This window comes from Ranitomeya imitator, chromosome 5 (assembly GCF_032444005.1).
Source record: "Ranitomeya imitator isolate aRanImi1 chromosome 5, aRanImi1.pri, whole genome shotgun sequence".
In the NCBI taxonomy this organism is placed as follows: domain Eukaryota; kingdom Metazoa; phylum Chordata; class Amphibia; order Anura; family Dendrobatidae; genus Ranitomeya; species Ranitomeya imitator.
In genome coordinates, this window is record NC_091286.1 from 608,187,567 (window position 1) to 608,210,410 (window position 22,844).

General features: G+C 41.9%; 2 protein-coding genes across 26 annotated transcripts in view; both read right to left on the reverse strand.

The window, feature by feature from the left end:
* The window catches only part of MYT1L (myelin transcription factor 1 like), a 770,605-nt gene that overhangs the window by 613,966 nt on the left and 133,795 nt on the right, over positions 1–22,844 (reverse strand). The gene's annotated exons all lie outside the window — the stretch shown is intronic.
* The window catches only part of LOC138637876 (uncharacterized), a 34,958-nt gene that overhangs the window by 1,036 nt on the left and 11,078 nt on the right, over positions 1–22,844 (reverse strand). The gene's annotated exons all lie outside the window — the stretch shown is intronic.

Here is a 22,844-nt window from a genome sequence, read left to right on the forward strand (position 1 = left end):
ATAGGAATGGGCAGGTATGGCTGGGACTGAAATTAAGTCCTGGCATTTGCAATCACACAGGCCCATGTTGTCCCCGACCCCAGATGGGATATATTACTAATATTACCTTGGATGGAAAAAAGCAAGATTTACTACAAGACCAATATTTGTAATGATACCCGTGGCCTGCTGGAGTAAGTGAAGGAGTCAGCGACTTTGCGTTTCATCACAACTGTTAACGGTATAGGAGTCTTGAAAACATCGATTCTATTAACAACATAGCAGACAAGGCGCCCACGACCAGACAGGCCCTTCTGGCATTTGCCATAATTGCCAGATGGCCAGTCCGGCCCTGTGAATGAAATATTGCACATACAGTAGTGGCGTTACAGTACATGGAAAATAAACTCAAGTTATATTGAACACAGCATTGCCAAAGAACTAGGATAATAATCATACTTTTGAAATGTAACAACGCGAAGGGAATAGAAAATGGAGCTTCCTTATAGGACCTCCGAAACCGATGTGATGGTGGATACCTACAACGGTGTGCTCATCTAGTTTTCTGCTTATGTAATATTGGTGGCTGCTAAATCAATACATGGCAAAAGGGAAATAAAATAATATAAAAGTGTTGTAGCTGTGTGTTCTAACCCAAAGTCAGATTACGGGATCACCTGTGAGGCCAAATTAAGAGACTAGACAATAGCAAGTCCTAGGAGAAAGGGATGCACACACGATCTGGGAGAAAATCAGTTCTCTGTATTCTTTTGTGAGTAGTTTTTCTTATGCGATTTACAGACAAACATAGTTCCCATTGGAAATTTTTTCATGATCTAAGTTATTTACCTTATTATGGCTTTTTCTTAATTAACGACCCATAACACACACAATTTCTCAAAACATTATACATAAAATAGGAAAATATTAGGCCAAATATTAGAAATTAGTAAACATGATATGAGACTAGCGGACTTGTTAATGCTTCAAAAAATATAGAACTTAGAAAAATATTAACCCTTTTATATCAAAAGCAAATCTGTTGCAATAGTATGTTTAAAAGAGTAGTATTCCCATCTCCAAGATCCTATCACAATATGTAATGGGTGAAATAATAATATTAGCAAACACCTCCAATTAGAAATGTAGTTATAATTCTTCTGATTTGCAATGTCACTTACCCCATATGTAGGATATTGCAGTAGATTAGGTATCACTGGTTACGACCACTCATATAATGACCATGGCTACTTAAGCTACTGCAATGCCCTGCGCATGGGGTAAGCAGCATTGCAAATCAGAAGAACTATGCTACATTTCTAATTGGATGTATTTGCTAATATTATTATTAACCTACTACATATTGGGATATGATCTTGGAGACTGGAATAGCTCTTTAAGGAAAGCATATTAAGAAGATAGATCATCTCCTCTAATAGCCCAATTGGCAAAAAAGCAATATGATGCCATTTACTTACTCCTAAGCCATAATGACTCCAATAAGGAGAACTTATAGGAGTAATTAAAGAATACATATATAGTGCCCTATCTCCTTAGTGATTAATGGCTGATGTCTATCTGACTTTATATACAGTTGTGGCTAACATTATTTTTTATTTTATAAAAAAAACACTATCCTAAGATTTAGGTGGCTTAGTACAAACAGTGTATCAGTATAATATTTTATTAGCATATCCAAATACATTCAACACAAAATTTGGTCTGTGATCGTACATTTGCTCATTACAAAAAAATGAAACAAAAAGAATGTGACATGAACCGGATTACAGGCTACCTTCCACAGTTCGCTCATACAGTATATTCAAGCGGAATTGAATTATAGTTGAATCTTGAAAAAAATCCAAATTCTCCAGAATAGATATTTTTTCTAATACAACGCAAGTGAAAGTACCGACCTAGTGTGTGCGGCACATCATGTTATGATGACGTACGTCGTGAACTTACAACAAGCACTCTAAGCTGGGACTTTGGGACGTCCCATGCGCAGTTACGTTCTGGGCATAGTCACAGATGGAAGTTCTGGTCTAGCGTGAGGGTGTCAGGGTTCCGGTGGTAAGTAGAGACTCCGAGGACTATATGGGGGACACTGAGCAGCAGAGTTGACCGGTGAGATAAGTGTTAATTGTTGAGGTTTTTTTTTCAGCATTTTTTATTTATTATGCCCTGGGGTTTGGTGACTAAGGAACTTTCAATTAGTGGAGAATAAATTCATTGCAAAATTAATTCCTTGTTAAATTCCATAGGATTTGGCCAATTCGAATCTCGCCAGATCTCTACTTCCTTCGAGAATACTCGGTTGCACAAACGTGGCCACAGATGACAGCTTCCAAATGTTTTTGAAGGCATCTGTGAACTTCTTGAACCCGTCTGCTGGGAATTCCTTCTACTTCAATTCCCACAAGCTCTTGAATGTTTGCTGGTTTATTTTCCCAATCGCTCTCCAAAGATTTTCAACTGGATTGATAGAGAGAACAGGGAGGTGTCAGCAGCAGATCAGTGATATGAAGCAGCAGCCACTTGTTTTTCTACATTTATATAACAATTACACAAAAGTGATGACGGCAATGGAAGTGGTAGCGTAAAAAAGAAAAATGCATTCCACTGGTAAGAATGTGGGAGCTGCCAGTAGCAGCAGAAGCTTCAACACCACTGGCACCAGCTGTCTGGGCATTAGTAGTACCAAACAGAGGTCATAATTGTCCTTTTTTGCATCTGAAAAGAACTTTAGTGGGGTGGAAGTGGAGGGTATTATCGAATATTTGGCACACTACTTATCTCAGTCACAACAGGATGATGTTACCTCTGTCTGCAACATCATCAGTTTGTGTAACCACGCACAGATTGGTCTTCCTGATAACAAATAAGATATTTGTTTAACTTTTTTGTTAATTAAAAAAAAAATTAAAAATCTTGTAATTCTGGTGTGTTAGCAAATGGCTTACCACTTGGTTCTATTTCTATGGTGAGGTCACATTACTAAGGCTGTGTTTCCATTAAAGGGATTGAAGTTGGTTTGATACACTTCTATGAGACAGGAATACCGCAGTATATGGCAAAATTATTTGCTTCAAATCAAAATTTTTAAAACAAATTACCGAACCTAGCAAATTTGGGTTTCAAAAGATTATTTCACCTTTACCCAACATCCATTATCTCTTACAAACATAAATGTTATAGAGCATACGCTACCAAAATAGAAAGATTTACACCCCAATTCAATGATTCAATGTAATTCTTGGATAACAGGTATAAGCCGTGTGTGTGATGGCAGACTCATTGCAGAGAATGACACCAATAGAAAGGTCAATCACAAATAAGTCACTCACAGTGATCCCTAGACACATATGCCCTAGACTAGAAAAGTCAGCAGCTATATAAAAATGCATTACATTAAGAGGTCAACAGCATGCAGAGCAATGCCCTTTACACAAGCTAGAAGAACATGCTCAATCTGCATTAGTTTGATTGACACAAGTTAAATTTAAGTCCGTGTAGAACACAAAGAGTGGAAATGTATAAGGGACGTGCATATAAATTGCGCATCAAAGGGAGGCGAGTAATGTCTGTACAAAATGAATGTTCAATATGTCACTGATCAGGTATCATATAAATGAAAAAGTTAGAAGACTTAACGTCCTTTGGGGCTTGAAGCTGGGAATGTATAAAGCTTTAGTAAGCCTTGATGAGGTTAACATCAACCAACAAGAAGGCAAAAGGAGAAAAGGAAGATGAGTTAGCCCGGAGGGATGCCATAAAGTGGGGGTTTGTCCGTTTTGAGTATACAGCACCTATGTAGTCTATATGCCTCCTTGTTGATTACAAAAAGTAGAAGAAGCGGTAGATGAGAGTAATATATGACAGATGCATTAGAAGCATCCTACATATAGTTTGCTTAGTCTGTAAACATAGAGATGTAAAGATTGGTATTACAGTTGTCTTCACAAAAATGTACCACTTACAAATTTGCTTTCTTTATGATTTAAAGGGGTTGTTCGCTACTGTGATATTGATTACCTATTAATAGAATCATAGAATGTTAGCATAGGATTCACTAAACCATCTTAGACAGATGTCTGTCCAGCCTTTGTTTGAAGACTTCCACTGAAGGAAAACTCACCACCTCGTGGCAGCCTGTTCCACTCATTGATCAGCCTCACTATGAAAAACCTTTTTCTAATATCTAATCTGTATGTTCTCCCTTTCAGTTTCATTCCATTGCTTCTAGTGTTTCCATGTGCAAATGAGAATAATGACACTGTGACAGCCTTTCAGATGTTTGTAGACAACTATTAAGTCTCCTCTTAGCCTTCTTTTTTGCAAGCTAAAGCATTCCCAGATCCTTCAACCGTTCCTCGTAGGACATACTTTGCAGTCCGCTCACCATCCTGGTCGCTCTTCTCTGAACTTACTCCAGCTTTTCAATGTATTTTTAAAATGTGGTGACCAGAACTGGACATAGTTTTCCAGATGGGGCCTGACCAAGGAGGAGTAGAGGGGGATAATTACTTCACATGATCTAGACTCTATGCTTCTCATAGTACATCCTAGAACTGTGTTTGCCTTTTTTGCTGCTGCATCACATTGTTGACTCATTTGCAGCCTGTGATCTATTAGTATACCCAAGTCCTTTTCACACGTGCTGTTGCTTAGTTCTATTCCTCCCATTCTTTAGATGTAATTTTTGCTTTTCTTGCCCAGATGTATAATCTTGGATTTCTCCCTGTTAAATACCATTCTATTAGTCGCTGTCTGCTGTTCAAGCTTTTCTAGATCCTTCTGAATCCTTTCTCTGTCTTATCCATTGTTAGCTATCCCTCCTAGCTTTGCAGCATCTGCAAATTTGATCAGTTTACCTTCAGTTCCCTTTTCTAGATCATGTATAAAAATGTTGAACAACACTGGGGCAAGAACAGAACCTTGTGGTACCCCACTTGAAACATTCTTCCAATTGGATGTGCAACCATTTATTACCACTGTGACAGAGTCACTGGTGAAGTGATGTAGGGGAGATATGTGTCACTGCGCATGAAGGCATCAGTGATGCAAAATCAGAATAGTTTCCTCCAGCACACTGCGTGTTAGGATGGTTTATTGAGACTTATGTTATTGGCTGGTTTTAGTGGCCCTCCATAGAGTGGGTGGAAGGGGGTCCACCATATCTCCACATGCAGAGTCCTGACAGGACTTGTGCGATGTCAGGATCAGGTGATCAATCACAGGATGGAGGAGTCACAAGGTCTGGACCTAAATGGCTGAAGGCCAGAGCTTTAAGTGTTCAATGTGAGTGTGGATAGAGAGAGAGAGAGGACTCCGGGAAAGTGTGTGCTAAACCTGACTCGTGGGCATTGCTGCCTGTGAGCGGGTGGATTCTCGCTAGGAAAAGGACTGTGTTTTTTTGCTTCTGTGTTTTGCTGTTTTGCCCAGAGGGCCGTGTTTACTTTCCCAAACTTGGTTTATGGTGTCTACAATAAACCAAGCCTTTTCTTCTAGAGACAGTGTTCCGGTTTGAGTCCGCAGCGGGGTGCTGCGGACTTCTTTCCTTAAGCTCCGCCTATTTCCGCATGCGTCCTGTGCACCTATATTTAACATTGGGTACGCAGGGATATGCGTTGTATGCGGATGCGTGCGGATGAGACATTTTGGTGTGCCCGCCGAACACAAGAAAATGCAACATGTAGAAGATTGAGACATTTTGTTCTCCAACTTCTCTTCATCTGTGTCTCGATTCTCTCATCCTAGTGAATCGGATCACACTACAGTAACTGACACTCGGCTCATACTCGGACCTCGGAGAGTTTGATCAGATTGTCACTATCATAATCGATCAGATTCTCTCAGAGGAGAGAATATATGCTTGTGTCACCCTAGCCTTTGTGAAAAAAAATAAAATAAAATTACTCAGCTGCTTGATTTCTTTAGATTGTGGTCCAAAAAATACATTGCTGCTTCATCCTAAGAGAACTGGAAGAATTGAGCACATTATTAGATTTTGAAGATAGGAATGAGCCCATACTCATAGCCTGTCTGGGAGTGTGGGAGAGGAGCACAAATCCTTATAGTAAAGCACAGCAAAAGAGGCCCCACCATTGTCTAAAATCCAGGATAAATCACATTCCTCCATGATGTTGGTCATCCACATTAGATAGCTGTCAGCTGAGCCATCATTCAGGCAGTGATCACCCATCACCGGCTGTCACTATAGACATTACATTGATGGTAACTCCCATCACAGTCCCCAAGATCTAATGCATATAGTCACCTTTCATTACGAGACAGGGCTACACTACAGATGTCATTACCCCAGCGCTCACACATACTATTACTATGTGACACCGATTTCTGTCTCTTTACATTTTGTACAGGAGAAAGTTACTATAAAGGAAAAATAATCAGTATGAAATATTTCAAGAACATAGGGGCTGATTCATTAGGACTGATGTCGTATACAATACACCAGTCATAAAATGTTAGAGTTGGAAGGGACCTCCAAAGTCATCATGTCTTGATCCTATGCCAATCTGTAATAGGTACAATAATAATAATATTAGTCATCATGTCTTGATCCTTTGCCAATCTGTAATAGGTACAATAATAATAATATTAGCAAATACTTCCTATTAGAAATGTAGTACAGTTCTTCTGATTAGCTATATTTCTTTCCTCATGTGCAGGCATTGCAGGAGCTTTGGTATCCATGGTTATGACCAGCGTCGGACTGGAGCACCTTGGGCCCGCCAGAGAAAATCATTCTTGGGGCCCACTATGTAGCTACATAGAAATAGATACAAGACCACCAATTGTGCGGTAAAAAGCGCTAATATCAGGGTATAATATGAGGTAGTACACATCTTAATAATGTAGCAAGGGTTGGGGTATCCCCCTCACAGAATATCATGTAGCCCCCTCAGAAAATATAATGCGGTCCCCTCTCATAGAATATAATGCAGCACCCCACAAATATAATGCAACCCCCTCAGGTATGACACAGTCCCCACCATAGAATATAATGTAGCACCCCCATAGGGTATAATGCAGCCCCCCTCATGTAGTATAATGCAACCCACCACAGAATATAATGTAGTCCCCTGAGAGAATGCAGTTCCACCACAGAATATAATGCAGCCTCCTCATATAGTATGATGTAGCCCCCCCATAATATAATGTAGTACCCTGAGTATAATGCAGTCCCCCAACAGAATATAATGTAGCCCCGCAGGGCCGTATTTAGAGTTTCTGCTGCCCTTGGCACTTTTAGTGCTGCCACCCCCTTTGGTGAGTATGACACTATCGGCAGTGACTTTGGCAAGAATCACTGATGTGAAAGTAGCCTTTTGCAGCAGATCGGGCAGTTTTTCTGCATCTGCCGTGTAACAGATCACTTACGGCAACACTACGCTTGGCCTCATTCATTCCCCATGGGATTTGTGGCACTTGCCGTGATCTGGCAAATGTGGTACCATACCTCCCAACTTTTGAAGAAGGGAAGGAGGCATAAAGTTTGCGGCGCAAATTTTAGACCATGCTTCTGACCACACCCATTTCACAACTAGTCACACCCATATCCATGTCCCAACCACACCCATTTAGCACTGCTGATCACACTGTTTTATATACAATAATTATAAACAAAAAAAATATGGCCAAACAATAGGCACACATGATGCTCAACACTGTATAACGGCCACCACACATGATGCTCCATTCTGTAAAATGGCCACACACAGTTCTCCATACTGTATAATGGCCACACATGATGCTCAATACTGTATAATGGCCACACATGATGCTCCATAGTGTATAATGGCCACACATGATGCTCCATAATGTATAATGGCCACACAGTGCTCCATACTGTATAATGGCCACACATAGCGCTCCATACTGTATAATGGCCACACAGTGCTCCATACTGTATTATGATCCCACATGATGCTCAATACTGTATAATGGCCACAAATGATGCTCAATACTGTCTAACGGTCACACATGATGCTCCATACTGTATAACGGCCACACAGTGCTCCATAGTGTATAATGGCCACACAGTGCTCCATACTGTATAATGTCCACACATAGTGCTCCATACTGTATAATGGCCACACACAGTTCTCCATACTGTATAATGATCACACATGATGCTCAATACTGTATAATGGCCACAAATGATGCTCCATACTGTATAACGGCCACACATGATGCTCAATACTGTATAATGATCCCACATGATGCTCAATACTGTATAATGACCCCCCCTCCTGTATGCATGGCGGCTCATATCCCCCCTCCTGTATGCATGGCTCATATTTCCCCTCCTGTATGCATGGCTCAAATCCCCCCCTGAATGCATGGCTCATCTTCCCCCCTCCTGAATGCATGGCTCATATTCCCCCCTCCTGTATGCATGGCTCATATTCCCCCCCGAATGCATGGCTCATATTCCCCCCTCCTGTATGCATGGCTTTTCTCCACCCCCCGCTCATGCTCCTGCTCCCGCTCCCGCTCCAGCTCCTGCTCCCATCTTGCATGGCGCGCCAGCTTATGTCCTCCTTCATCCCCCCATCCCCCCGTCCCTGATACTCACATGACTGTCACCTGTCCCACACAATGCGCGGCCGTGCCGACATCCCTCTGGCTCTGTCCCGACTCCCGGTGCTGCACCTTCTTCCTGCGTGAGCGGTAATGTGATACCGCTCATTAAGAGCCCTGGGGACACACTTCACCTGTGGGAAGGTATACCATCCAGCTGCCATTCCATCACCCCAGCAGACCTCTAAGCAGCGTCGGTCACCCTGACCGAACACCACAGGTGGCGTCACGAACCCTTGACAAGCTACCTTCACCCCTTTCATTGGACGCCCCTTAGCAGGGTCACGGACCGGGTCCAGCCACCGTGACAACCCCAGAATTGAGACAGAGAGGACCGGTACCGAGTAACCTGTGGCCCTGTGTCTGGGGGCGCTCCACTAGCAATTACAGTAGCAAACTAACTGTCACTTTATCAGTGGATGCAACCATGGATACCTAAGGTCCTGCAATGCCTGCACATGAGAAAAGAGACATAGCGAATCAGAAAAACTATACTACATTTCTAATTGAAGGTATTTGCTAATATTATTATTTATTATTATACCTGCTACATATTGGGATAGGATCTTGGAGATGGGAACACTCCTTTAAGTACAATGTACCAAATTCATTAAGCACACCACTTAATGAATTTGGCACATCTTCTCTATGACGTGCACCTCTGTGTAATTTTCCAGAAATGCTACTCCAGTCAAAGACTGGAGTAGCATTTCTGGCTTAAGAAACACAACAGTTTTGCTGAATTTGATGAGACACCATGTCCTTCCCCGACTGCCCCTGCTCCATCCATTTTGGCACAGCTCCTTCAAACTGACGTGAAAACCACAAAAGTCCCAAAATGTTGAAATCCCACAAAAATGTAGCACACTCTCAAATCATTTCATGCCAGTTTTCCGGCATACAAGCTTCGAGGAATTGGAACCGTACTGTTTCAACTGTAAAGCTTTTTATTAATAGCTTTATGCTCATCAGTTTAGGTATCAGCAATATTATAGGACAGACCAATATGCACATATACAATATTTAACCAACCTGCTGGTTGGAGTCCCTGGACATATTGTCAATGGGGAACCAGGCGGGACTGGAAAATAGTCATTAATCTAATTACAATCACTGACCAGGTGTAAAGGACATGAATCTGAGATCCAGTGCATCCCACTACTATCCTGTCATACCACACAGGACAACGCCATGTCAATAACATGAATTCAAGCATGTCAACTTGGAAAGTCACAAAATACTGTAGGTTTTTGTAATTAGCTTTTTGTGCTGTTCAGAAGCTTAGACCAGTATGATAAAAAAAAGAAGTTTTTTTCCATATCGCACTTGTTAAGCGCTGGGCATATACTGTAGCTGTGTTAAACTCCTGATGGGGGTTATCAGTTTTGACATCTTGGCATTCAGCTCCATGTTTATTGTGAATATTGCAGAACCCAGAGTGACGCAGTTATAAGTCAGTGCTGATCAACAGAGCTGACACACAATGGCACTGGCACAGTATTGTACCCATCATTATCAAAACATGTCATAAGGCCAATGTGAATGAGTTTAGGTGTTACTCACAAAGTCCTGCAGTGTGCAGGTGGTGGGAAAGGTCAGAGGGCCTGATGCCTGCCACTGCAGTACTCTGCTCTTGTCTGGTCAGAGAATGCCAGTGCCGTAGTACGATGCCGGGGAGCCTGTGACGATGACGCAGGGACGCGTCATCCACATGGACCAAGCAGGAAGGCGGCATCGCAAGAAGATGGGAGACGCCGGACCAAGAAGAGCGGCACCCCTCAGACCGGACCGCCCCGCAGGTGAGTATAATAAGTCTTTTTCTTCTCTTACAGGTTGGGTTGGGGGCAGATATACAGTACAGACCAAAAGTTTGGACACACCTTCTCATTTAAAGATTTTTCTGTATTTTCATGACTATGAAAATTGTACATTCACACTGAAGGCATCAAAACTATGAATTAACACATGTGGAATTATATACTTAACAAAAAAGTGTGAAACAACTGAAATTATGTCTTATATTCTAGGTTCTTCAAAGTAGCCACTTTTTGCTTTGATGACTGCTTTGCACACTCTTGGCATTCTCTTGATGAATTTCAAGAGGTAGTCACTGGGAATGTCCCTTCCAACAATCTTGAAGGAGTTCCCAGAGATGCTTAGCACTTGTTGGCCCTTTTGCCTTCACTCTGCGGTCCAGCTCACCCCAAACCATCTCGAATGGGTTCAGGTCTGGTGACTGTGGAGGCCAGGTCATCTGGCGTAGCACCCCATCACTCTCCTTCTTGGTCAAATAGCCCTTACACAGCCTGGAGGTGTGTTTGGGGCCATTGTCCTGTTGAGAAATAAATGATGGTCCAACTAAACACAAACCGGATGGAATAGCATGCCGCTGCAAGATGCTGTGGTAGCCATGCTGGTTCAGTATGCCTTCAATTTCGAATAAATCCCCAACAGTGTCACCAGCAGAGCACCCCCACACATCACACCTCCTCCTCCACGCTTCACGGTGGGAATCAGGCATGTAGAGTCCATCCGTTCACCTTTTCTGCGTCGCACAAAGACACGGTGGTTGGAACCAAAGATCTCAAATTTGGACTCACAAATTTGAATGTACAATTTTCCTAGTCATGAAAATACAGAAAAATCTTTAAGTGAGAAGGTGTGTCCAAACTTTTGGTCTGTACTGTACAGCATTGTAGATGTTGTATATCAGCTCTGAAAGGCGGTGGCCGTAACTCGTATCAGCCAAATCTGGTGACAGGTTCACTTTAAAGAGCAGTAAAAGTTTCATGAGCCCAATATCAGATAATTTTTGACACAAAAAAATCACTATTAGGCTATGTGCACACGTTGCTGATTTTTCGCATTTTTTTTTTTTGCAAAAAACAGCATACAATAAGCATCCCATAATTTAGAATGAATTCCGCATGTTTTGTGCACATGATGCGGAAAAAAACGCATTGCGGTAAAAAACCCAGCATGTTCATTAATTTTGCAGTTTTTTTGCGGATTTCCCACTATAAAATGCATTGGGAAATGTCCGGGAAAAAACGCATCAAAAACGCATCAAAAACACAGCAAAAACACGCAAAAAACGCATGCAGATTTTTTTCAGAAAATTTTAGGTTTTTCTCAGGAATTTTCTGCAAGAAATCCTGATGTGTGCACATAGCCTTAGACTTCTGATCGTTCAGATTGTAAAAGGGAGTAAAAGGGATGACTGTTCAAACCAAGCACAGGCATAAGTGCATAAAGGAGTGACCAAAGATTTAAAGAATAACCATCATTAAAAATTGTATTTCATAAATGAAAAATACACATGAACATAAGCAACCGTGAAATATAGCTTATCAGAGAAATCTGCTTCCTTCTCTGCCAAAATTGATCAGTATTAACATTCTCAATTCTGAGGTAAAATCTGTATTCAGTGAAGACTTTCCCATTACTGAGATAGGAGATGGCGCCTGGTGCTGATAAGATTCTATGTAGATAGGAGGAGGGCGGAGCTCTGCCTTTAGCTCCTCCCCTGCTATCTACATAAAATTGTATCCATAGCAACTGTCATCTCCTACCTCAGTAATGGGAAAGTCTTCACTGAATACAGATTTTACCTCAGAATTGAGAATGTTAATACTGATCAATTTTGGCAGAGAAAGAAGCATATTTCTCCTATAAGATATTGTACAAAGTTATTTAGTTTCATGTGCACTATTGATTTCTGAAATAAAAATTAACCCCAAAGGGTGGTTTGCACGTCAATGACCAGGCCACTTTTTACAATTATAACCACTGTCCCTTTATGAGGTTATAACTCTGGAACGCTTCAACAGATCCCAGTGATTCTGACAGTTTTCTCGTGACATATTGTGCTTCATGATAGTGGTAAAATTTCTTTGATAGTACCTGCGTTTATTTGTGAAAAAAATGGAAATTTGGCGAAAATTTTGAAAATTTCGCAATTTTCAAACTTTGAATTTTTATGCAATTAAATCACAGAGATATGTCGCACAAAATACTTAATAAGTAACATTTCCCACATGTCTACTTTACATCAGCACAATTTTGGAACCAAAATTTTTTTTTGTTAGGGAGTTATAAGGGTTAAAAGTTGACCAGCAATTTCTCATTTTTACAACACCTTTTTTTTTTAGGGGCCACATCTCATTTGAAGTCACTTTGAGGGGTCTATATGATAGAAAATAACCAAGTGTGACACCATTCTAAAAAGTGCACCCCTCAAGGTGCTCAAAACCACATTCAAGAAGCTTAGTAACCCTTCAGGTGTTTCATGGGAATTTTTGGAATGTTTAAATAAAAATGAACATTTAACTTTTTTTCACAAAAAAATTTACTTCAGCTCCAATTTGTTTTATTTTACCAAGGGTAACAGGAGAAAATGGACCCCAAAAGTTGTTGTACAATTTGTCCTGAGTACGCCGATGCCCCATATGTGGGGGGTAAACCACTGTTTGGGCGCATGACAGAGCTTGGAAGCGAAGGAGGGCAATTTGACTTTTCAATGCATAATTGACAGGAATTGAGATGGGACGCCATGTTGCATTTGGAGAGCCACTGATGTGCCTAAACATTGAAACCCTCCACAAGTGACACCATTTTGGAAAGTAGACCCCCTAAGGAACGTATCTAGAGGTGTGGTGAGCACTTTGACCCACCAAGTGCTTCACAGAAGTTTATAATGCAGAACCGTAATAATAAAAAATCATATTTTTTCACAAAAATTATCTTTTCGCCCCCAATTTTTTATTTTCCAAAGGGTAAGAGAAGAAATTGGACCCCAGAAGTTGTTGTCCAATTTGTCCTGAGTACGCTGATACCCCATATGTGGCGGTAAACCATTGTTTGGGCGCATGGGAGAGCTCGGAAGGGAAGGAGCGCCGTTTGACTTTTCAATGCAAAATTGACAGGAATTGAGATGGGACGCCATGTTGCGTTTGGAGAGCCACTGATGTGCCTAAACATTGAAACCCCTCCACAAGTGACACCATTTTGGAAAGTAGACCCCCTAAGGAACTTATCTAGATGTGTGGTGGGCACTTTGACCCACCAAGGGCTTCACAGAAGTTTATAATGCAGAGCCATAAAAATAAAACAACATTTTTTTCCCACAAAAATTATTTTTTAGCCCCCAGTTTTGTATTTTCCCTAGGGTAACAGGAGAAATTGTTGTTGTCCAATTTGTCCTGAGTACGCTGATACCCCATATGTGGGGGGGGGAACCACCGTTTGGGCACATGGGAGGGCTCGGAAGGGAAGGAGCGCCATTTGGAATGCAGACTTAGATGGAATGGTCTGCAGGCATCACATTGCGTTTGCAGAGCCCCTAATGTACCTAAACAGTAGAAACCCCCCACAAGTGACACCATTTTGGAAAGTAGACCCCCTAAGGAACTCATCTAGATGTGTTGTGAGAGCTTTGAACCCCCAAGTATTTCACTACAGTTTATAACGCAGAGCCGTGCAATTAAAAAATATTTTTTTTCCACAAAAATTATATTTTAGCCCCCAGTTTTGTATTTTTCCAAGGGTAGCAGGAGAAATTGGACCCCAAATGTTGTTGTCCAATTTGTCCTGAGTACGCTGATACCCGATATGTGGGGGGAACCACCGTTTGGGTGCATGGGAGGGCTCAGAAGGGAAGGAGCATCATTTGGAATGCAGACTTAGATGGATTGGTCTGCAGGCGTCACATTGCGTTTGCAGAGCCCCTAATGTACCTAAACAGTAGAAACCCCCCACAAGTGACCCCATATTGGAAACTAGACCCCTCAATGAACTTATCTAGATGTGCTGTGAGAACTTTGAACCCCCAAGTGTTTCACTACAGTTTATAATGCAGAGCCGTGAAAATAAAAAATCTTTTTGTTTTCCCACAAAAATTATTTTCTAGCCCCCAGTTTTGCATTTTCCCAAGGGTAACAGGAGAAATTGGACCCGAAAAGTTGTTGTCCTATTTGTCCTGAGTACGCTGATACCCCATATGTTGGGGTAAACCCCTGTTTGGGCACACGGGAGAGCAAGGAAGGGAAGGAGCACTGTTTTACTTTTTCAACGCAGAATTGGCTGGAATTGAGGTCGGACGCCATGTCGTGTTTGGAGAGCCCCTGATGTGCCTAAACTGTGGAAACCCCCCAATTATAACTGAAATCCTAATCCAAACACACCCCTAACCCTAATTCCAACGGTAACCCTAACCACACCTCTAACCCTGACACACCCCTAACCCTAATCCCAACCCTATTCCCAACTGTAAATGTAATCTAAACCCCAACCCTAACTGTAGCCCCAACCCTAGCCCTAACCCTAGCCCTAACCCCAACCCTAGCCCTAGCCCTAACCCTAACCCTAGCCCTAACCCTAGCCCTAACCCTAACCCTAGCCCTAACCCTAGCCCTAATCCGAACCCTAGCCCTAACCCTAGCCCTAACCCTAGCCCTAACCCTAGCCCTAATGGGAAAATGGAAATAAATACATTTTTTTTATTTTTCCCTAACTAAGGGGGTGATGAAAGGGGGTTTGATTTACTTTTATAGCAAGTTTTTTAGCGGATTTTTATGATTGGCAGCCGTCACACACTGAAAGACGCTTTTTATTGCAAAAAATATTTTTTGCGTTACCGCATTTTGAGAGCTATAATTTTTCCATATTTTGGTCCACAGAGTCATGTGAGGTCTTGGTTTTTGCGGGACGAGTTGACGTTTTTATTGGTAACATTTTCGGGCACGTGACATTTTTTGATCGCTTTTTATTCCGATTTTTGTGAGGAAGAATGACCAAAAACCAGCTATTCATGAATTTCTTTTGGGGGAGGCGTTTATACCGTTCCGCGTTTGGTAAAATTGATAAAGCAGTTTTATTCTTCGGTTCAGTACGATTACAGCGACACCTCATTTATATCATTTTTTTATGTTTTGGCGCTTTTATACGATAAAAACTATTTTACAGAAAAAATAATTATTTTTGCATCGCATTATTCTCAGGACTATAACTTTTTTATTTTTTGCTGATGATGCTGTATGGCAGTTCGTTTTTTGCGGGACAAGATGACGTTTTCAGCGGTACCATGGTTATTTATATCTGTCGTTTTGATCGCGTGTTATTCCACTTTTTGTTCAGCGGTATGATAATAAAGCGTTGTTTTTTGCCTCGTTTTTTTTTTATTTTTCTTACGGTGTTTACTGAAGGGGTTAACTAGTGGGCCAGTTTTATAGGTCGGGTCGTTACGGACGCGGCGATAATAAATATGTGTACTTTTATTGTTTTTTTTTTATTTAGATGAAGAAATGTATATGGGAATAATAATTTTTTTTTCATTATTTAGGAATATTTTTTTTTATTTTTTTTTACACATTTGGAAATTTTTTTTTAAACTTTTTTACTTTGTCCCAGGGGGGACATCACAGATCAGTGATCTGACAGTTTGCACAGCACTCTGTCGGATCACCGATCTGACATGCAGCACTGCAGGCTTCACAGAGCCTGCTCTGAGCAGGCTCTGTGAAGCCACCTCCCTCCCTGCAGGACCCGGATCCGCGGCCATCTTGGATCCGGGCCTGGAGCAAACAGGGAGCTCCCCCCTGCGCGATGCTTCCCTGTACCGCTGGCACATCGCGATCATCCTTGATCGCAGTGTGTCGGGGGTTAATGTGCTGGGGGCAGTCCGTGACCTCTCCTGGCACATAGTGCCGGATGTCAGCTGCGATAAGCAGCTGACACCCGGCCGCGATCGGCGGCGCTCCCCCTGTGAGCGCTGCCGATCGCTATGACGTACTATCCCGTCCAGGGTCAGATAGGCCCAGGGCACCTCGACGGGATAGTACGTCTAAGGTCACAGAGGGGTTAAAACAACATTTACTCTTTAAGGGCACCTTCCCATTGGCTGGTTTTCCCTCTATCTCCACCCCTCACCATTTCTTTGATTGACAGCTCTGGCTTCATAGAGCTAGAGAAGGGCGGCGATAGATGGAAAACAAGCAGGTGGGAAGGTGCATGTAAATGACTGGCCCCGCCATGATGCACCGCGCGCCTGTGCTTGGTTTGACCAGTCATTCTGCGCTGATAGAGTCCCTTTAAATACATGTATTTTTAGGTAACGCCTATTGTAATTCTTACATTATATATTTTCAAATATTCCAATTAGTTATTTATTGAATCTACATACTTTGTGACAAATTATTGTTATGTTTATTAGAAACCCAGTATAGGAATTCAATAAGATTGTAATAACATTGTATCTCTAATGCCAGGTCACATTTGTCATGGAGCCATAATAAATGTATATGACCTGGAGGGATCATTTTTCATGCTGACATGAACTATGTGCATATTAATACAGCACGATTTATGGGTACGCAAATGCGATAAACGATGGTACATGTGAGATTAGTCAGGATATTGTACCATTACTTTAGATTCTAAGATCTCTTCTCATTGATAGAGATATAGATGTCTGTATAGCTATGCACATATATGAAGAATGTGAGCACTACAAAGTCTAGTAAACCAGAAACAATATACTCCGAGCGTTGATTAGGGGCTGCTGTTAGGTCTGTTCATAGACGACTGTAGACAACAGGATATTGTAAAAATTACTAATGCATTCATCGACTTAAATGGAGGGGATGTATGCCAAGAGAGTGATTTTTTGGCAAACGTCAGGCTGATATTGGCCAATGTAATTAAAAGCACAGTTGTCCTATAAAAATATAAACAATGAGTCCTTGGGCAACTTGATGGCATTTAGCTGCGTACATTGGGGCTCGGTGTTTGTGTATACATTGAGAGATTTTCCCAGAGTATACGTTTCATTGAGTGTCTTAGAATCTGGGTTAATAGATGACCTATTATTTTCAGTACTTTCCGTTCCAATGCTGAGACTTGATGCGCATGGAATCTCCATAAATCCAGAAGTTAGAGCAGTTTCATTATGAGCATCAAGCATGGACTGGCCCACGGGAGAACAGGAGAATCCTCCGGTGGGCCGCCACCATCTTAAGTGAGCAGTACTTGACATTATATACTTGATTCGCTATGTACAGACAAAGGCGGCATCTTATTCATTTAATAATCAATCCAGTTTATTGTTGTACCGATTTGTGATTGAGGATAAGGTCACATTTGTATGTAGATGAAAAGTGAGACCCTGAAGTTGGTTACTGGTGGGCCCGATAATTCAGTGGTTAGCAATACTAACATACTAGGCTTGAATTCAACCAAGTGTAGCATCTCCTTAGAGTTTGTATGTTCTTTTTTTGCAAATTTGTGTAAGTTTCTTCCAGGTTCTTTGGTTTCCTCCTGCACGCCTAAAACAAACATATACTGTAAGTTACTTTGGAATTTAGATTGTTAGCCCTAATGGTGACAAGGACCGATCTGAGTGATGTTTATCTCTGTACAGCACTGCGGAATATGTCGTTACTATGTAAGTTAATGAAAAAAAGTAAAAAAAAAATGCCTAAACACAAGGAGAACCACCTTCGTATGGACTGGGCCGAGGATAGTTTGGTGGTTTAAGTCCATGGACTGTTGGGTGGTTTGGTCTAGGCCTGGCTGATTCAGGCTGGGTATGAGATGTTTAGTCCCATCAAAGTGATCAGATAAACCAACTATCACTTGTCAAGGACTGGTCCAGCTGTAAGTGGGGCCATTTTTATGTCACAGGACAGGTGTAGTTGTGTTTGCAGGTAGATATTAATGAGGCTGTTCTTCATGTCCAGAGGTGGACAGCTGCCTACAAGTGACACAAGGCTGAGAGTAGTTGACTTTGGTCATTTGCGAGAGCGAAACCTCGCAACTCATCCTGTACTTTAGGCTGGATTTCCTCCTTCTTCCTCCACTTGTTGTGCCATGTGGTCATTGCCAAGTGCTGTAGGAGCTTGGTCCCCTGAGGAAGCCATATTTACAACAAATAGATCATAACCAGGGGTGCAACCACACTACTAAGGGTGGCAGTTGCACCCAGACCTTAGAGCCTAGGAGGACTAAAAAGGTCCGTTCGGCCTATATGATAAGACCAATGCGATGAGAGACCCATTATTAGGGGCCCAAGAGCTTGACTGTTTCTAACGTGTTATATTTGTCATATTATGAAGCTAATTCTGTACTTTTTGCAACCCATTGGGAAGAAAAGCTGAACTCCGTTTAGTTGCTATTAGTTTTTGTCAGTTTTGACAAAATGAAGCCTGTTAAAAAAACAAAACCCTAAAAGACGTACCGTACAGAACTATAGCAACACCGGTGCCATAATAATAGTCTATAGACACCATAATTGCACCGGTTCTTCCTTGCATTGTACAGGTAAGAAGGGAAATGTGTTAAGACATTCCACTGAGCTTGTGGGTAATGTGATAATTGCGGCTGATAGAGTGCGGGAGTGTGAGAAAGCAATCCTAGCGCATTACCGGTGGAAAATGACAGAACTAGAAGAGACAGACAGATATAGGTGGGAGGAACGTGGGAGAGAGAAATATGAACAAATAAAAAAAAAGAGAAAGGTGGTGTGACGGGTGGGCGGTGGTTATCATCATAATGTGAGAGTATTTGGCGATGATGAATAGTGGCAGGCACAAGTTAGACAGGCTTTACTCAAGACTGAAATAAAACCAAATTATAGTAAAGAAAATGGGAAGATAGACCGTTATAATAAAAAAGGAAATCATTAACACAAGCAAAGACTGATGCAGAATTTCTTGGTGTACTGCAGACTCTGCTACATAAAACCAAGGGGGTGAACTGTCTCCCGTGTTTGCGACAATAAAGCCCCCAATTAGACTAATGTCGGACGAACCCAACAATATTGACAGGTTCAGCCAATAGTCTAGTAACAAAGACTCTGCCCTTATTTATCTAAACTGTCTAAAGGAAATACTGTATATATTGCCCATAGCAGCCAATCACAGCTTAGCATTCTGTTTACCAAAATTGTTTAAGAAATGAAATCAGCGCTGTGATTGGTTGCTGTGGGCAATACTCTTACTTTTTGACAGCTTTGATAAGTGACTCCTACAGTGGGGCAAAAAAGTATTTAGTCAGTCAGCAATAGTGCAAGTTCCACCACTTAAAAAGATGAGAGGCGTCTGTAATTTACATCATAGGTAGACCTCGACTATGGGAGACAAACTGAGAAAAAAAAAAATCCAGAAAATCACATTGTCTGTTTTTTTAACAATTTATTTGCATATTATGGTGGAAAATAAGTATTTGGTCAGAAACAAAATTTCATCTCAATACTTTGTAATATATCCTTTGTTGGCAATGACAGAGGTCAAACGTTTTCTGTAAGTCTTCACAAGGTTGCCACACACTGTTGTTGGTATGTTGGCCCATTCCTCCATGCAGATCTCCTCTAGAGCAGTGATGTTTTTGGCTTTTCGCTTGGCAGCACGGACTTTCAACTTCCTCCAAAGGTTTTCTATAGGGTTGAGATCTGGAGACTGGCTAGGCCACTCCAGGACCTTGAAATGCTTCTTACGAAGCCACTCCTTCGTTGCCCTGGCGGTGTGCTTTGGATCATTGTCATGTTGAAAGACCCAGCCACGTTTCATCTTCAATCCCCTTGCTGATGGAAGGAGGTTTGCACTCAAAATCTCACGATACATGGCCCCATTCATTCTTTCATGTACCCGCATCAGTCGTCCTGGCCCCTTTGCAGAGAAACAGCCCCAAAGCATGATGTTTCCACCACCATGCTTTACAGTAGGTATGGTGTTTGATGGATGCAACTCAGTATTCTTTTTCCTCCAAACACGACAAGTTGTGTTTCTACCAAACAGTTCCAGTTTGGTTTCATCAGACCATAGGACATTCTCCCAAAACTCCTCTGGATCATCCAAATGCTCTCTAGCAAACTTCAGACGGGCCCGGACATGTACTGGCTTAAGCAGTGGGACACGTCTGGCACTGCAGGATCTGAGTCCATGGTGGCGTAGTGTGTTACTTATGGTAGGCCTTGTTACATTGGTCCCAGCTCTCTGCAGTTCATTCACTAGGTCCCCCCGCGTGGTTCTGGGATTTTTGCTCACCGTTCTTGTGATCATTCTGACCCCACGGGGTGGGATTTTGCGTGGAGCCCCAGATCGAGCGAGATTATCAGTGGTCTTGTATGTCTTCCATTTTATAATTATTGCTCCCACTGTTGATTTCTTCACTCCAAGCTGGTTGGCTATTGCAGATTCAGTCTTCCCAGCCTGGTGCAGGGCTACAATTTTGTTTCTGGTGTCCTTTTGACAGCTCTTTGGTCTTCACCATAGTGGAGTTTGGAGTCAGACTGTTTGAGGGTGTGCACAGGTGTCTTTTTATACTGATAACAAGTTTAAACAGGTGCCATTACTACAGGTAATGAGTGGAGGAAAGAGGAGACTCTTAAAGAAGAAGTTACAGGTCTGTGAGAGCCAGAAATCTTGATTGTTTGTTTCTGACCAAATACTTATTTTCCACCATAATATGCAAATAAATTGTTAAAAAAACAGACAATGTGATTTTCTGGATTTTTTTTTCTCAGTTTGTCTCCCATAGTTGAGTTCTACCTATGATGTAAATTACAGACGCCTCTCATCTTTTTAAGTGGTGGAACTTGCACTATTGCTGACTGACTAAATACTTTTTTGCCCCACTGTATATGTGTCTGCAATATGGGACCGTATTAAAGAATAATAACCACAACCTGCCACATAATGACCGTCACCTTCCATCATGCCATATTTTTTTAATCCTACAACAAAAAACCATTATGAGCACTTATGAGTTCCTATCCCAATATGTAGTAGGTTGTAATAGTAATAATGTTAGCAAATACCTCCAATTAGAAATGTAGTATAGTTCTTCTGATTAGCTATGTTGCTTACCCCATGTGCAGGTCATTGCAGTAGCTCAGGTATCCAGGACTGTTATCATATCCCTAGTTTAAAGTACCTTAATACATACTTGTGAATTTTCACAGATGCCCTACCAGAAGGACTGATTGTGCCATAGCTGTACCCCTTATTAGAACATAGCCCTCAATGGCTACTCCACTCTCCCATGATTGTTCAATTGGAGTACTGAACTCCACCAGTGACAAAATATCCCAGCATTATGCAGAAGAAACCTTCCAGAAACTCTGCTTTTTGGGAATTCTTGACTGCATCCAGGAACATTACCTGGAAAGTCTCACCTTTTTCTAAGAGTAAGGATGGTGCGCTGAGAACTGTGTCCCTTAGTTTCTAACTGCTTCTTGTGGGAGCTCTTTGAGGCCAGGTGCACACGATCCGGAAATGGCAGTGCTTTGGACGTAGTACATGTCCCCTGCGTCCAAAGTGCTGCCGGCTACTGAATGCAGGTGAATCCGCATGTGTTCACTGAACCATGCGGAATCACCGCGTCCAATACGTTCTATGGGTGAAATTTCTCTTGTGGAGAAATACTGCGGTCTGGAGAGATGCGCTGCATGCCCGTCTCTGCGGGTGAGCCGTGGGCATTTCTGGACTCATAATGGGCATGGGATTTCTTGAAATCCCATCCACTATGCTGTAACAGCTGGATGCTACACAAGTATGCAGCGTCCAACCTGCAGCATTTACTGATCGTGTGCACACACCTTAGAGGGCTGAGCTAGCGGTGCATGAGCCAATCATAAAAAAAGGATAGGCAATGGAAAAAACTGATGGGTTGATTCTGCGCTGCTGTAGGAAGAAAAATGATGCATGCCAACCTACATAGTAAGTGGTTTATTCGTCATCGCGTTTCGAGTCATATAGCTTCTTCTTCAGGACAACCATAATCAACCCATCTCTTTTGTCCATTGGGTATGCTTTATTTCCTTGTGGGTCTGCAGCAGCCTCAAGCGCTTTTAGTGGTTGTGTGTTCACGACCTAAACTAGATGAGCGCAATTTCAAAGACATACTGATAAGGAATTTAGATTGTGAGTCCCATCGGGGACAGTGATGATAATGTGCGCAAAACTGTAAAGTGCTGCGGAATATGTTAGGCTTAGTCTGGTGGATCGCTTGAGTCCAGGAGTGTCAATTGGGTGTCTGCACTAAGTTAAGTATGTTGAAGGAAGCAGAGAATTGTTAAATGATATTGGGTTTGTGTAGACTTCATAAAAAAATGCGAAAGGTATCATCCTTAGAGTCAGACTTAGGTTAGGTTAGATGCAACACCTGCCCTCACTGATAGAGATGATGCAAATTGATTTGCAGGACCCGGTCCAGTGGTCCCATCCATAATCTGTGGTTGCCAGATGGATGCCCAATGAACCGTC